The sequence below is a fragment of the Thamnophis sirtalis genome, unplaced genomic scaffold, assembly GCF_051295495.1.
Source record: "Thamnophis sirtalis isolate CommonGarterSnake01/CBP01778 unplaced genomic scaffold, rThaSir2_p1.2 scaffold_7, whole genome shotgun sequence".
NCBI lineage: Eukaryota > Metazoa > Chordata > Lepidosauria > Squamata > Natricidae > Thamnophis > Thamnophis sirtalis.
Window position 1 is genome coordinate 74,409,254 of NW_028261387.1, and position 14,112 is coordinate 74,423,365.

At 39.4% G+C, this 14,112-nt stretch overlaps 1 protein-coding gene across 3 annotated transcripts in view; it reads left to right on the top strand.

The window, feature by feature from the left end:
* Positions 1–8,714: 8,714 nt before the first annotated feature.
* Positions 8,715–14,112, top strand: part of EYA2 (EYA transcriptional coactivator and phosphatase 2) — a 123,543-nt gene continuing 118,145 nt past the window's right edge. Inside the window, exon 1 of one of the 3 annotated variants that reach the window (XM_087720421.1) lies at positions 8,715–8,814. The gene's annotated coding sequence lies outside the window, so the exon portion shown is untranslated. Of the gene's footprint in view, positions 8,815–9,199; positions 9,391–9,515; positions 9,616–14,112 lie in introns of those variants that run through there. The other 2 variants (XM_087720419.1, XM_087720420.1) reach the window with 2 other exon arrangements.

Genomic DNA, 14,112 nt, shown 5'->3' on the forward strand with positions numbered 1-14,112 from the left:
CGGGGCTCTCTTCCCTGGAGCTTTTGCACACGGCCCAGGAGCCTTTGCGCTGCAGCGATCATGTCCCCCGGCCGCTGCAGCGATCATGGCCCCCGGCCGCTGCGCGGCCCGGTGCCAGGTACTCCACGGCCCGGCACCGGTCCGCGGACCGGGGGTTGGGGACCACTGTTATAGAGAGCTCAAACTCAGAGCTACATACAATAACATATCATCAAGTAGTTGAAAAAGCTGAATATATAGAGTAAAAGTAGTGGTAGAAATCAGGGCAGTGAGGTTTCAGGAGTATTAGCTAATGAGATGATTACAAATATCAGAGTAAGAATTGGAAAGGATCTTGGAGGTCATATAGTTCAACTCCTCTTCAAGCAGAAGACCTTACTCCAAGCAAATGGCTGACCAATCTCTTCTTCAAAACCTCCAGAGATGGAGTACTCACAACTTCTGGAAGAAAGCCATTCCACTGATTAATTAGATGAAATTAAGTAAAATCTCTGGAAGAATAAACATGATGGAATAGTACTTTTTAAAGGCCAAAGAGACTGAGAGTTTGACAAAGGAGGAATTTTACAAAGGTTGTGCCAGAAAATATGTTGTTACATAACAATAGCACTTAGACCTAGATACCGCTTTACAGTGCTTTACAGCTCTCTCTAAGTGGTTTACAGAGTCAGCATATTGCCCCCAACAATCTGGGGGCAATTTTACTGACCTTGGAAGGATGGAAGTCTGAGTCTTTGGCATATATGTTTGGCATTCTAATATACCAGAGGTAGGTATGCTTACCTTATTAGCAGATGTCCTATGGTAAAAATGTGTTTCAGGAATATTCATTTGGACTACCATTTGCAAAGTCTAAACCAAGCCTATTGCCAAAACTATAGGGCCAATATTGTGAACAAAAGCCTGGCCTGAGTTTTAGCTTCTCCTTAGGCAGCTGCTCTCTACCCATGCCAGTTCACTTAAATCTTGCTAAATACCCTTTGCCCAATGGCCTGTATGTGAAGGCTGAACTCCCTGATGAGCAAGCGAGTTGTGCCAACATGCAAAATGAGGACTTGGAACAGTTGCATTGTTACTTTTGGTCACTGCTAATCTGCAAACCCCTTTCAAACAATTGAAGGAATAAAATGGCTTATTGCCTGAAAGTAAAGGTGGGTTTTTAAAAACTTGGATTGAGCAAGTAGAAGCAGATGACTAAAATCCAGCTGATGTCAATTCAAGGAGAAATAGATTAATTCTAAATACAAAAAAAGAAGAAGAAAGAAACAACAAAAACTCTTCTGGACTTTAAATCCCCATATATTATATTAGGTTCAAACCTACTATAGTACCAGGAATTGAACTCATGAACCATTGCATTTTAAGGGATGATATATATTGTGTTAGCTTTAGGAGTTATCCAGGCCCTGTTGCTTGGTAAAGTTACAGGAGGGAAAATTTAGAGTGTATGTTTAGAATGGTATATACAGACCTTCCCTCTTAAGTTCTCAGACCAGAGAGATACAGATGGGACGTGACTTCATGTAGAAGGTTTTACAGTATAAGACTTTGACACCCCCTTATATAAGTCGGGAGATGTGGGAAATTCCCGTTTTTACAGAGATAAATATCCCATATAGTATTTAACAGACACAAAACACATGATCTCTCTCTCTGTCTCTCTCACACGCACGCACACACACAATTTTAACCTGTTCAGGACTCATCAAGCATGGACAGTCACACACAATAGTCATAGAATTCAATTCCCAGTAGAGAATCTTAATTCCATAGAAAGACCCTTTGCTACACAAATGGAGGTGACATCCATATGCAGTAATATTACTTCTACACCCCCACCCCACACACCCCAGGCCTGAGGGCTCCTGATTTGTCTTTGCAATTCTGTATTTAGGATTCTGTGATCCTCTTTAAGATAAGATTATGGAGCAGCGCAGAGTTAATATATTTTATCCAGCAAAAAGATTACTCACTGTTACAGAAAGTTTTTTTTCTCTAGGAAAGTTAAAGAACTGGTATTCTTATAGGGTTATTACACAACCAGTTTTACAGGACCTTTAGACTAATTTCCAAAGTAGCTGCAAATAATGAGCAATCTTTCTCAGGTACCGGTTTAAGGATCAGGAACGGCTGTTTCTCATGCCAGAATTAAAGTGCTATCCATCAGCCCTTGAGGTGGCAGAAAATTATACTAACATTGAAGCTCGTGCCCTGCAACAAAGTTCCCTGTCTCTCTTTTATACCCTGCAAATTAATTGTACACAAAAAGCAATTTGTTAAAGCTATCAATGGCCCAGAATGCTGTTCCAAGAAGTAACAGCTTTCTAACCCATCATTCACCAGACATTCTATTTTACGTGCTATCTGACTGGAAGACAGAATGCCTATATTATAAGAACAGGGACACCTGGAAAAAATATTCTACACTATTGGGAGAATCAAGTGATGGAAATGCATCTCACTTGCTACAGAACAGTCATTTGCTACAGAACAGAGCCAAGGTGGCGCAGTGGTTAAAAGCAGCACTGCAGGCTACTGCTAGATCAGCAGGTCAGCGGTTCAAATCTCACCAGCTCAGGGTTGACTCAGCCTTCCATCCTTCCGAGGTGGGTAAAATGAGGACCCAGATTGTTGGGGGCAATATGCTGACTCTCTGTAAACCGCTTAGAGAGGCCTGAAAGGCCTATGAAGCGGTATATAAGTCTACTGCTATTGCTATTGCTCTTTTAAAGAAATCCTTTTTTCAACATAAAGATTTGGAGATTCTAGAAAGAGTACACAGAAGAGCAACAAAGATGATTAGGGAACTGGAGGCTAAAACCTATGGAGAAGATTGCAGGAATTGGATATGTCCAGTTTAATGAAAAGAAGGACTAGGGGTGACCTGATAGCAGTGTTCTAATATCTAAGGGATTGCTACAAAGAAGAGGCAGTCAACCTATTTCCCAAAGCACCTGAAGGCAGGACAAGAAGAAATGGATGGAAACTAATCATGGAGATCCAACCTAGAACTAAAAAGGAATTTCCTGACAGTTAGAACAATTGACCAGTGGAAGGACTTGCCTCCAATACTGGAGGTTTTTAAGAAGAGATTGGACAACCATTTGTCTGAAATGGTAGAGGGTTCCTTGACCAAGAAGTGGGGTTGGATTAGAAGACCTCCAAGGTCCCTTCCTATTCTGTTTTTCTGTTAATTCAGTTTTTCCTGGGTATTTCTTGAATGTGTCCTTGATAATGGTCATGTTACTGAATGTTTTAGGCCACTTCCCAGTGGGCTCCTGCTCTATTAGAAAAACAGTCTGATCAAAAGTGAATTGGGAGACTCATAAGAAGGAAAAAATGAAAGGTCTCAAAGTCGTTCATCAATTCCATCCATTCAACAGAATAAAGTACATAACTAGCCTGCTCACAATCTTCATTTTTCCGTGTGTGTGTGTGTGTGTGTGTGTGTGTATGTGTGTGCGTGTGTGCGCATATGCACACACACAAACACCTTCAAGCCAGTGTGGCTTCTGGTAACAGCTTGAAGAAATCCCAGGAGATTTCTTGGCAAGAATTTTCAGGACTGGTTTATTGAATCTTTCCCAAGGCTGAGAGAAAGTGTTTGGCCCACCAACTTTGTGCTAGAACTCATGTTTGTCTGTTTTTAGTCTATGTCTTAAACCACTACCCAAAACATCCCCTCGATTTTCCTTTTACATTATAGTAATTATTAAGATGATACATGATTTGAAAACCATTAGATTTCTTTTGCTTTGTACCAGCACAGAATTTTTCTGCTTTTAATTAAAGTAACCACAATTTTTTTAGACTTCAGACACAAAAGGCTGCACCGACATAATTTTATGTGAACTAAGCTGTGTTTCCATTTTATGTATTTTAATAGGGCATATATAACCATCTGATATGGTTATATTAGAGACCGTTCGCATATGGGTTCATGCACTAAAAATAATACCTACTTTCAACAAACTTCAGGTGGAGGTTGAATTTTTAAGAATGCGATTCCAAACAATACATATCCCCACATTTTGATATTTTGATTGATTTAAAAAACAATCAGGATTTCAGAAAAAAAGTAAATCATGTTATGATGTAGAGTAGGATTGTGCAATGATATGGATCTGAAGGGATAGTTTCAAATGGGTATGGATGTCACACTTATCAACAAACTAGATTTAAAAGTTGCATCTTCTTCTAGAAAATATTTGTCAGATTTAAGGAGCTGCTCAATTTTCAGGTGTCATATGAATATTCCCAGTCCCCTTTTACCACTGGAATCCAGATTCATGAATCAGGGATCATAAGAGAAATACAATTCTGGTAATAAAAAACACTACTTCTAATAGTAATTCAGCATTGGACTTAATTGTGGATTTCTTGACTCACTGTGGTTAGGTTCATATATCACAATATGCCCTAATGATGGAGTGTGATGGTTCATGCGATTAGGATGCTGGACTGACAATTGGCAAGTTTGTGTTTGAGAACTGGTGATGCTGCTGGGCAGGTTCCAGGGGTGAGTTCCTGCCAGTTCTAACCTCTTCTATAGAAGAGGTTTCACAAATCTACAGTGCCGTTTAGAACCGGTTGCAGCTCCCTCCCCCCGCCCATCCGCACATCATCAAGATGAAGAGCGAGAGGAGGAATTCTGGGAGTTGACATCCACAAGTCTTAAAGCTGTCAATAGCAATAGCAATAGCAATAGCAGTTAGACTTATATACCGCTTCATAGGGCTTTCAGCCCTCTCTAAGCGGTTTACAGAGTCAGCATATCGCCCCCACAGTCTGGGTCCTCATTTTACCCACCTCGGAAGGATGGAAGGATGAGTCAACCCTGAGCCGGTGAGATTTGAACCGCTGAACTGCAGATATCAGTCAGCTGAAGTGGCCTGCAGTACTGCACTCTACCCACTGCGCCACCTCTGGGGGTTTTTTCCTAAAGGGTTAGGGGTGCAAGGGTCTTGTAATTTGACAGCTTTAAGACTTGCGTGCTTCAAATGCCAGAGTTTCTGAGCCAACATTTTGGTTGCTAAGCAAGAGTGTTGTTAAGTGAGTTTCACCACATTTTACAAGTTGGCCACGCCCACCCAGTCACATAACTGCCAAGCTACTCCCACCCGGTCACATGGCCGGCCAGCCACTCCCACCCGGTCATATGGCCAACAAGCCACTCCCACCCAGTCACATGGTCTGCAAGCCACTCCCACAAAGCAGGCCACACCTACAGAAGAGGTTCTAAAATATTTTGAAACCCACCACTGGTGAGTTCCCATCACACACTCCAGCTCTTGCCGATCCAGCTGTTTGAAAGTAGATGACTATGAGTAGATAGAGGAGTTCCACTTTGGGGAAACAGAAGTCTCCCAACTGGGCATCCCCTGGGCAATGGTGATACTACAGTTCAATGCTTTCAACCCAGAAGTGCTTCAGTGCTCCTGACACAAATATAGCAATAATATGCTTTGGTTTTGCCTTAGTGTGTTTTGTGAAGCCAGAAATTGTAATGTGAAGAAAGCATAGTTTATGGTTTTGCATTGTGTATGAATCAGGCCACCATTGTTTGTTCTTTACAAATTATGGTTAAAATAAATTCAAGCTTAGCACGATGTGTTAAACAGTCACATTTGCAAAAGAAACTTCCAAGAATTTATGCAGAAGTGAGAATTATGCCAAAATATAAGGCAAAATGCTGGCCAATCTCTTAGTGGATGATGCTAGGCCTTTGTTTCTTTTTGGACACATTTGAGATTCAAATGTGGGATAACAAATTATAGCAAAACCAGCTGCCTGGTTAAAACTAAGTTTGCATTGCATTATCAGAGGCTGAAACGAAATCTTGAAGTGGGCTGATTTTAAGGTTTCGAATTCAGATGCTTCTCTGCAGTTACTTTGTTTTTCTAAAAAGAGCCTTCCATATTTTATGAGAGAAACTGTTCGGCTGCTGCTGTTTCTTCTTGTAACAATAACTTCTTTATATTTTTAGGCATCATGGCGTCTGGTACACAAAGCAGATAGGATTGTAACTAAAGAACTAGCATTATATGTTTTTTTTACCAAGCCTAATATTCTGTGCTCATCAAGAACGCTAAGAGATCTAGACACCTTAATATATGTTATGTGGATAAAAAAGCCAAATCCCAAACATTGGCTGACTGTGCAATAATAATAATAATGCATACAGCAAGGATGAACATTGTTCTCAAACAAACAAACAAACAAAAAAGAATGGCATGTGAAGCTTGAATAAGCATATGATACTTAATCAAGCATTACCATGCATCCAATTCAGTGATTCAAAAATATTAAATTACTTTGAATCCTGAAGTAGGCAATTTAGAAATGTTGAAATAAACAATGAAATAAAATAAAAGTATTATATTTAAGGGGTACAGTCCAAATGTCCATCTATTTTTCTTGGCAACAATACAAACATAGTTGGCTACCACTTCTTCTAGAGGGTTCACCGACAAAAGGGTGAATGACAAAACTGCGCCCAACTAAACCGCGGTGACAAAACCGCGTGTTCTAAAGCGCTCCGATGAATGAGCGCTGAATTGCGCCGACAACAGCACGGCGACAGAAGCGCGCTGTAAAACAAAACCTCACCCTAAACCTAACGCTAAACGTAACACTAACCCTAACCCTAAACGTAACACTAACCCTAACCCTAAACGTAACGCTAACCCTAAAGATAACGCTAAACCTAACCCTAAGCCTAACCCTAAATCTAACCCTAACCCTAACTCTAAACCTAACCCTAACCCTTACCTTAAGTTAAATCGGCTTTCTGTCACCGCACTGTTGTAAAGCGCCCTTCTGTCTCCGCGCTGTTGTCGCCGCGTTGATGACGTCGCGGTTTTAGCGATGCAGTTTAATCAAGCACGGTTTTGTCATTCGCCCTTTTGTCAGGTCACGCTTCTAGAGTACTTTAATTTCCCAGATTAAACAGCCCTCAGATTTCCCGGTATTGTCCCACACCAGTATCAACCAAGTCTGAATCTCATTTTTAATCTGTAACCTCATACAACAACTCAGTTTCTCTTAATGACAGTTTCAGTTTAGTTTACTTTATTGTCATTTCACCTTGTACAACAAAATTAAATGCCATCCCCAGTGTACATTATACATAAAAAATAAAACAAAAACACACATCCTTCACATTCTATACAATTGAATTGAAAACCCCTGATATTGCATTAATATTGTACTATACAATAGCACAGGAAGGCCTGGAGAAACGTTGTCCATGGGGTTGCGATGGGGCGGACACTACTTTGCAACTAACAACAACAATACAATAGAATTCAATATAGTTACTACTTTGGGATAGAAGCTGTTTTTCAACCTATTTGTCCTTGTTTTTAACCTATTTGTCCTGTACCGTCTGCCAGATGGTAATAGTTCAAAAAAAGGGTGCCCAGGATAAAATGGGTCTTCAAGAATGTTTTGAACTTTCTTAAGGCAGCGGGAGCTATAAAGCTCTTCCAAAGAGGGGAGAGGACAACCAATGATCCTCTGGGCAATGATGTTAACCCACTGGAGTGTTGTCCTATCTGCCACTGTGCAATTGGCAAACCATAGACAGGTGCAGTAAGTTAAAATACTGTCTATGGTGCAGCGGTAGAAGGTTACCAGCAGTTTTTCATTCAGTTGTTGTTTCCTGAGTAGTCTCAGGTAGTATATTCTCAGTTTTCATGAATCTTTCATGAATTTTTCAGTTTTCATGAGTTCAGTTGCATGAAGTGTTTCTCAATCTCAGCAACATATCTGGATTTCAGCACATGTATAGATTTCAATTCCCAGAACTCCCCAGCTATCATGCTAGCTAGAGAATTTTGGGAATTGAACTCCACAAATCTTAAACCTTGCTGAGATTGAAAAACACTGGTAAAAAGGAATGTGCGCTACATAAATTATATACCACAACCAGACAATATTAACTACTACTGCCAATTATTTTAGATGTAAAGGGATTTCATTACATTTATTTGTATAGACCACATGTAGGATTGCAGTATTTCACATGAATTGTGGAACTTCATAATGTAATTATCTCTGCTGCATTGAAAATATGCTAAACACAAGTGACTATAACACGAGAGGTGCTTTCCCCCCAAACTGATATTCACCACTTTAATAGCATTAAATACTTTTGAGAGATCTAGAATACTTATATATTAAAATCTGAATCCACATTTCCACAATTTTAAAAAGTTAAATATGGATTTTGAAGAAGCAGGATAGAAATAATATTAATGCTTTTGAACTTAGGTGTTGGAAGATGACTCCTTAGAATACTAAAGACAGCCAAGAAATCAAATGGATCATTGAACAAATCAACCCAGACTTTTTATTTGAGGCATAAATCGGACCAGGCTTCAATTATCATACTTTGGACACATTACGCAAAGACCTAATGTGGGGAAAGGTGGAAGCAAACCCATTACGGTAATCATATCCTGTATCCCATACCTATATGTTACAGAAACAAATCCCACTGATTTCAACCGGGCTTATTCCCCTATTATCTGTATTAGAACTGCGGTTTTCAGAGCTTGCGAGTTTCCAATTTAAGAACTGACTCCCCTAAGCTTTCAAATATATATCGGGCCACAATTGGGCATGGGTCCCGCTCGACGAGTTGGGCTCCCCGAAGTCATTTTGAAAGGAGTGGATCTGACTGGGAGTTTTGAGACGCGCGGGGAGCGACTCCAGCGGAGGAGCGTTCGTCCTACCCTCCGAAACTCTCGTGTTTCTTGCGCCGATGTAATCGGCCAAGAGAAGCCGCCTCGGGTTACAACGCAACGAGAGGTAACTGGAGATGATCCGCATGTGAGCAACCTCGCCAGGGGAGCCTTTGTGCCCCCCTTAAGTCCCCTCCGCCCCGAAATCCTTAATTGCGAGACGCCTTTCCCCGTTGACCGGGGTTTCCTTTGCTTTCCTTTGCTTTCCTCTGCTTCCCCCTCCTCCCTTGCACACCCACCGTCCACTTTTATGCCTCCCACACCGGCGCGCGCTCCAGACACCCTCCCCGCCCCGACGGTCCCTTTCCAAGCGGCCGGAGACTCTCGCCTTCGGGGTACGCGCGCGAAAGCCGCCGGTTTTTTTAGGTGAAGGGCAAGCTAAGGGCAAGGCGGCAGCATCTCGGTCGTAAGTGGGCATGTGCAGAGCTGGCGCGCACATGCTCACTGGGACCTCGTGAGGACTTCGGAGGGCACGTTGCTCGAAGGGAATGCGAAGCGCGCCTTTGCCGGCTGCGGACTTTGCAAGCCCGAGCGGTGACGGCTGCCTTTAAACGCCTGCAGGCTCCTTCGCTCTCCTCCTCCTCCTCGAGCGCCGGCGGGGTCGGGGAGCTCGGCGGCGCCAGACGCTCAGCAGCAGACCGCGGTGAGTGGACGGGACTCGGGAGCCCCCCCTCTTGTCTCTCCGGTGCCGCTTTTTCTTCTCCAAGTCCTGGATTTTGCCGAGCGCATCGGCGAGGTTTACGCGCATTGGGCACGTTGGGCGAGCGCACTTGTCGAAAGGGCTTTGCAGGCGATGTGGTCAAGCCTGCGGAACAGCTCCCGGCCGAAGGACTCGGGGGTCTGCGGCCCTTCTTCTGCCCTGGGGACGGTATGCGCGCTCCATCCTCCGCAGGGAGATTATTTTGCGCATTTTTTTTTTAACTGAGGGTGGGAATTTGTTGGTTTGGGTCCGGTGTGGTTCCCGTCCTGTCTTTTGAGAAGAAGGGGCTCTTATTTCCTTCGTGCCGCCGTTTCTGGTCCTTGGTCCACCTGGAGCCTTTCCCGAAATGCCCACCCAAACTTCAGCAAGTGTGCGTCCCAAGTTGCGTTAGGGATTTTTAAGGGGGCTACCAGAACGGCAAGCGAATGGTGGTAGGAATGACCTTTCTTCCTTCCCCTCATCTTGAATACTTTTCAGAAAGTTTTATTCATTTTGTTAGTCATGATTTGCTAAAGTGGCTTAACTCTGTGTCGCTGTTTTTCAGTATTTTCCAAAATGTTAAAAAAAATAATAATCAAGACACCCGTCCCTTCCCCCCAATTTGGTAGACTTGTTTTCACTGTGGAAAGATTTCTCAGCATTTTGAATGGGTTTGCAGAAGATATAATAAACCTATTGTATTACCTTGAGTAGGTGAATATTGACTCTTAGCCCATATTTCTTTCTTCCGTACTAATGTATGGAGAATTTCTTGTGGATGATGCTTTACCCAAAGCTGTGTGTATGTGTGAGAAAATAGCCAATTTAAGGAAATGTGTATACTTTCAATGGAACAGATATTCCGTGTATTTGCCATGTAGATAACTGACTTTACCTTTCTGTCAATCTTTAGACAGATCAATGTTCATAATATTCTTCTTTTTATATTCTGGATGAAGTGTTTTGAGTACATTAAGTATTGAGAGTTCAGTAATGGCCTTGTAATTTTAACAGCACTTTAATTTTAAAGAATGAATATTATTGAAGCTATAAATGTGTCCTTGGGCATCCGCTTGAAGTTTTTAATGTATGAACTCTAGTATTTACTTCAAAGAACCCCAGGAAAAGAACATTTCTCTTTAAAATATGAAAGTAAAATTGAAGTGAATGGCAGCTTGCCCGTGTAATACGGTTATCAACAAAACACAGATGTCTTTTGTGGTATAAAGTATGAATTTTATTTTACCTTGGGGTTCTGCTATTTTAATCTGTTTTTAGTGTTAAAATAATTTTTGCTCAAAGCATAAAAAGAAGATTGGGTTTTGTGGGATCCTATTCCAAATCAAATTCAATTTGGGATTCAGGTTTGTTTAGAAGAGTGACAAAAACCTGCCTAAAAGAAGGTTTCATTAGAGATCAGAAGTTGATTTGTTTTCTGGAGAAGAAAAATCAGTACAATGTTATACATTTTTGAGTATGATATTAAATACTGGTGCTCAAAGAAAGACTCCCATAAGAAATTAGTGATCTATAGGTTGTGTTGGCTAACCAAAAGTTTTAGGGTAATTAATTTGAATTTTATATCCTGTTTTGTCTCAAAATTAATATGGAAGAATCTGAAGCACTGCCTTTTATAGCACTCTTAGAAGATTTGGGTCAGATCCTTGACATAAAATTTTGTATTGAATTTAATATTTTCTCTGGAATTTATTTCTTCAGTGCAATAGGTTTATCTGGGTTTGGTATGCTTTTGATTACCGATCTTTTTTCAACATAATAATAGTTACAGTAAATAGTATATTCTAGGTCTAGTTTCTCTGGATATTTTACTGTGTGTGATTAGTTAGTTGGCTGATTTTCTTCAACTTATGCTGTATTTCTGGCACATATTATTTTCTTCACCTTATTTTAAATCTCTAATTCTGTTGATTTTTGTTTTAAAATTGTTAAACATTTGGTGTTTTTTCTTCTTAAAAATCGCTGTACCCATATGTTCCGTTTACAGTTACCTTAGCAAGCAAAAAATATATGTTCAGGATGTGTGCTGTGAACACTTAATGTGTTGCACAACTAAATTTCAGAGGTGTCATAAATCAGCTATGCACAACTGCTATGTTTCAAAGTGTTGTGTTTCTTGTTCATTTTTACCATATTTCCCTTATTGCTATTAAATTTCTAAAATATGGTGCTGACTGCAGGAATCTTTACCAGAATATCAAAATTTCTTCTCTGCCAAAGTTCAAGGAATTTTTTATTTGGTATAAGGCCAAAATTGGAATTGTTTTCTTAATGATGTAGAGAGAAACAACATAAAATTACGGTACCTTTTTATGTGGATGCTCATTATCTACATACATCTGCAAAACTGCTTTAGAATGATTCACAAGTGAGCACGAATGTATTAACTATATCGTCCCAAGGGGCAATAGTAAATAGCATTTTAGCCAAATAGAAGAAATATATATTTAATTGTATGCTTAAAATTAATTGATATGTAGAAGGATAGCATTCTAGTCAATTAACATTGCAGTCCTATGAGATTTAATCTGTAAGGTAAATATAAAGAGAAATTGCTAAGTGCTTGAAAGGTTTGTGCATAAGCTCTCTGAATAAAATATATTTAAAATCTGCACTGGCCAATTTATATTTATGTGTGATAATTGAGAAATATTCTAGAAGAGTTAATGTTGATCAAGTCTATTACACTGTACAAATTGCATCATTAGATGTTAACTGACCTGGTCATGTGTGTTACCTGTACATAGCCAAGGATATCAAACAACAAAGTGATTTGGTGATACAACAACGCAAGTAGGAAAGAGCATCAATTCCATATCCCTAATATTCACATGCATTTATTAGAGATGGAATCTAAATTGATAAATATGAAAAAGACTTCTCATGTTGTTTAACAGTCGACTTCTTCTTCTCTCACACTGATTTTTGTTGGACCATTTTCTGTTACTCACTACCACTTCTTCCTTGACAAAAAACACCCAGTTGCTTATATAACAAGGTTTAGACAAACAAAGTTTACTGCTTAGAGTTCCAAATGATCATCGGTTTCAATAGAAAGCATTTTCTTATGTAGGCTCTTATAGGAATGATAATGGTATCCTATAAAAAAGAAAGTGTTGCCTCTAACTTCCTTAACTACATTCCTCACACCAAATTCCCCCTGCAGGGCCATTGGTTTAGGTAATGGAAAAAAACCTGTAATTGGGACCAATGGACATTCAGACTTTTGGGAGAGGGATTCATCCTCTTGTGCCAAGAAACGTTTCCTTAAATGCATTAAGGTTTATAGCGGTAGACATCGGTATCTGAGATCTGGCCTCTCTACTTACAGTCACAAATTACTTTGTGATCTGATTATAACTCCCATTAAAATCTCTCCTACACTTTTTGTGCGGTACATCTACTGGTGAAACCTGAAATTATTGTTGGTTAGTCTTTCCTATAATCTTTTTCTGCAGTAAATCCACAAGCATCTTAATAAGAAATTTGTTGACAGAATTTTATTTGGAAGGAACACGAAAGATACATACAAATTACAAAATGTAATTGCATCTATAGAAATATATTTCCATCCCTATGATGCCTAAGTAAGTATAAATGAAATTATTCAATTTAATGCTACAAGAGAAACTTGTAGTCAAAATAAGCATGTTTATGTCCTATTTAAATCAACAAAATAGTTAAGAATACATTTAACCCCTTCCTATTAAATTCAGTACTGCTAGTTTATGCTCTCTGTTTTAAAAACGCAAGTATAAAATATAAGCAGAAATAGTTTTATTTGGAGAAAAATATAAATGGTGATTTATTGTTGATTTAATTTGGTGTTTGGTAAAGGAATATTTAAAATGCCATCTTCCAATTTGAGTGGATAAATGGAATAATAAAAAATATGTAGGTACTGTATTTTATTGTTTTATTAGTTACACTTTTAATGCCTACTTGATTTGTATGATAAATATATTTTGGCCTATAAAATCACAAACACATCCCATCAAGCACATAATATTTCACTTCAAATTTTGCTGCTTCTTTTCATTTTACAGTTGAAAGTGTCTTGTAAATAAATACGAATTCAGACAACGTATGATCCTTTAAAATATATAGTTTTACTGTATTTCATAATAATTTCTTTTCTTTTTTCCCTCATCTTTTTTTGTTGAAAAGAGAGTACCCACTGAGTAAGAATAAGATTCGGAACTAAACAAACACAAAGCAATTAAGACAAATTAAAAGACAAAGAAGAGATCTGCCCTTTTCTTTTTCATCTTTTTCCTTTCCTTCTTTTTCTTTCTGAAACGAAGTCTTCCCAGACCTGCTTGATCCTTATTTACAATTATTAGTTCAAAGTTCCATTAATCAAACCGGGAAGATGCTGCTGTATATAATCTTTATTTATAGATCTTAATGCTTCTAATGATCTTTAACAAACACCCTGTTTTAGTGAGGTGTGGATAAATCCCATAATTAAGTGACTGTACAGCACCTTGATGACTGTGCCTCGGAGGCTTAAAGCGGGTTTACCAGTTGCAGAAAAACTTCTTGGAAAGGCTTCTTATTGTAAGGAAATGAAGAAAAACAACTTTTTGAGAAGTAGTTTCTTTCTTAAGAACAATTGTGTTTAAAAGGTTACGGCTGGCTCTACAAAAGAACATGGATTGCATGGAT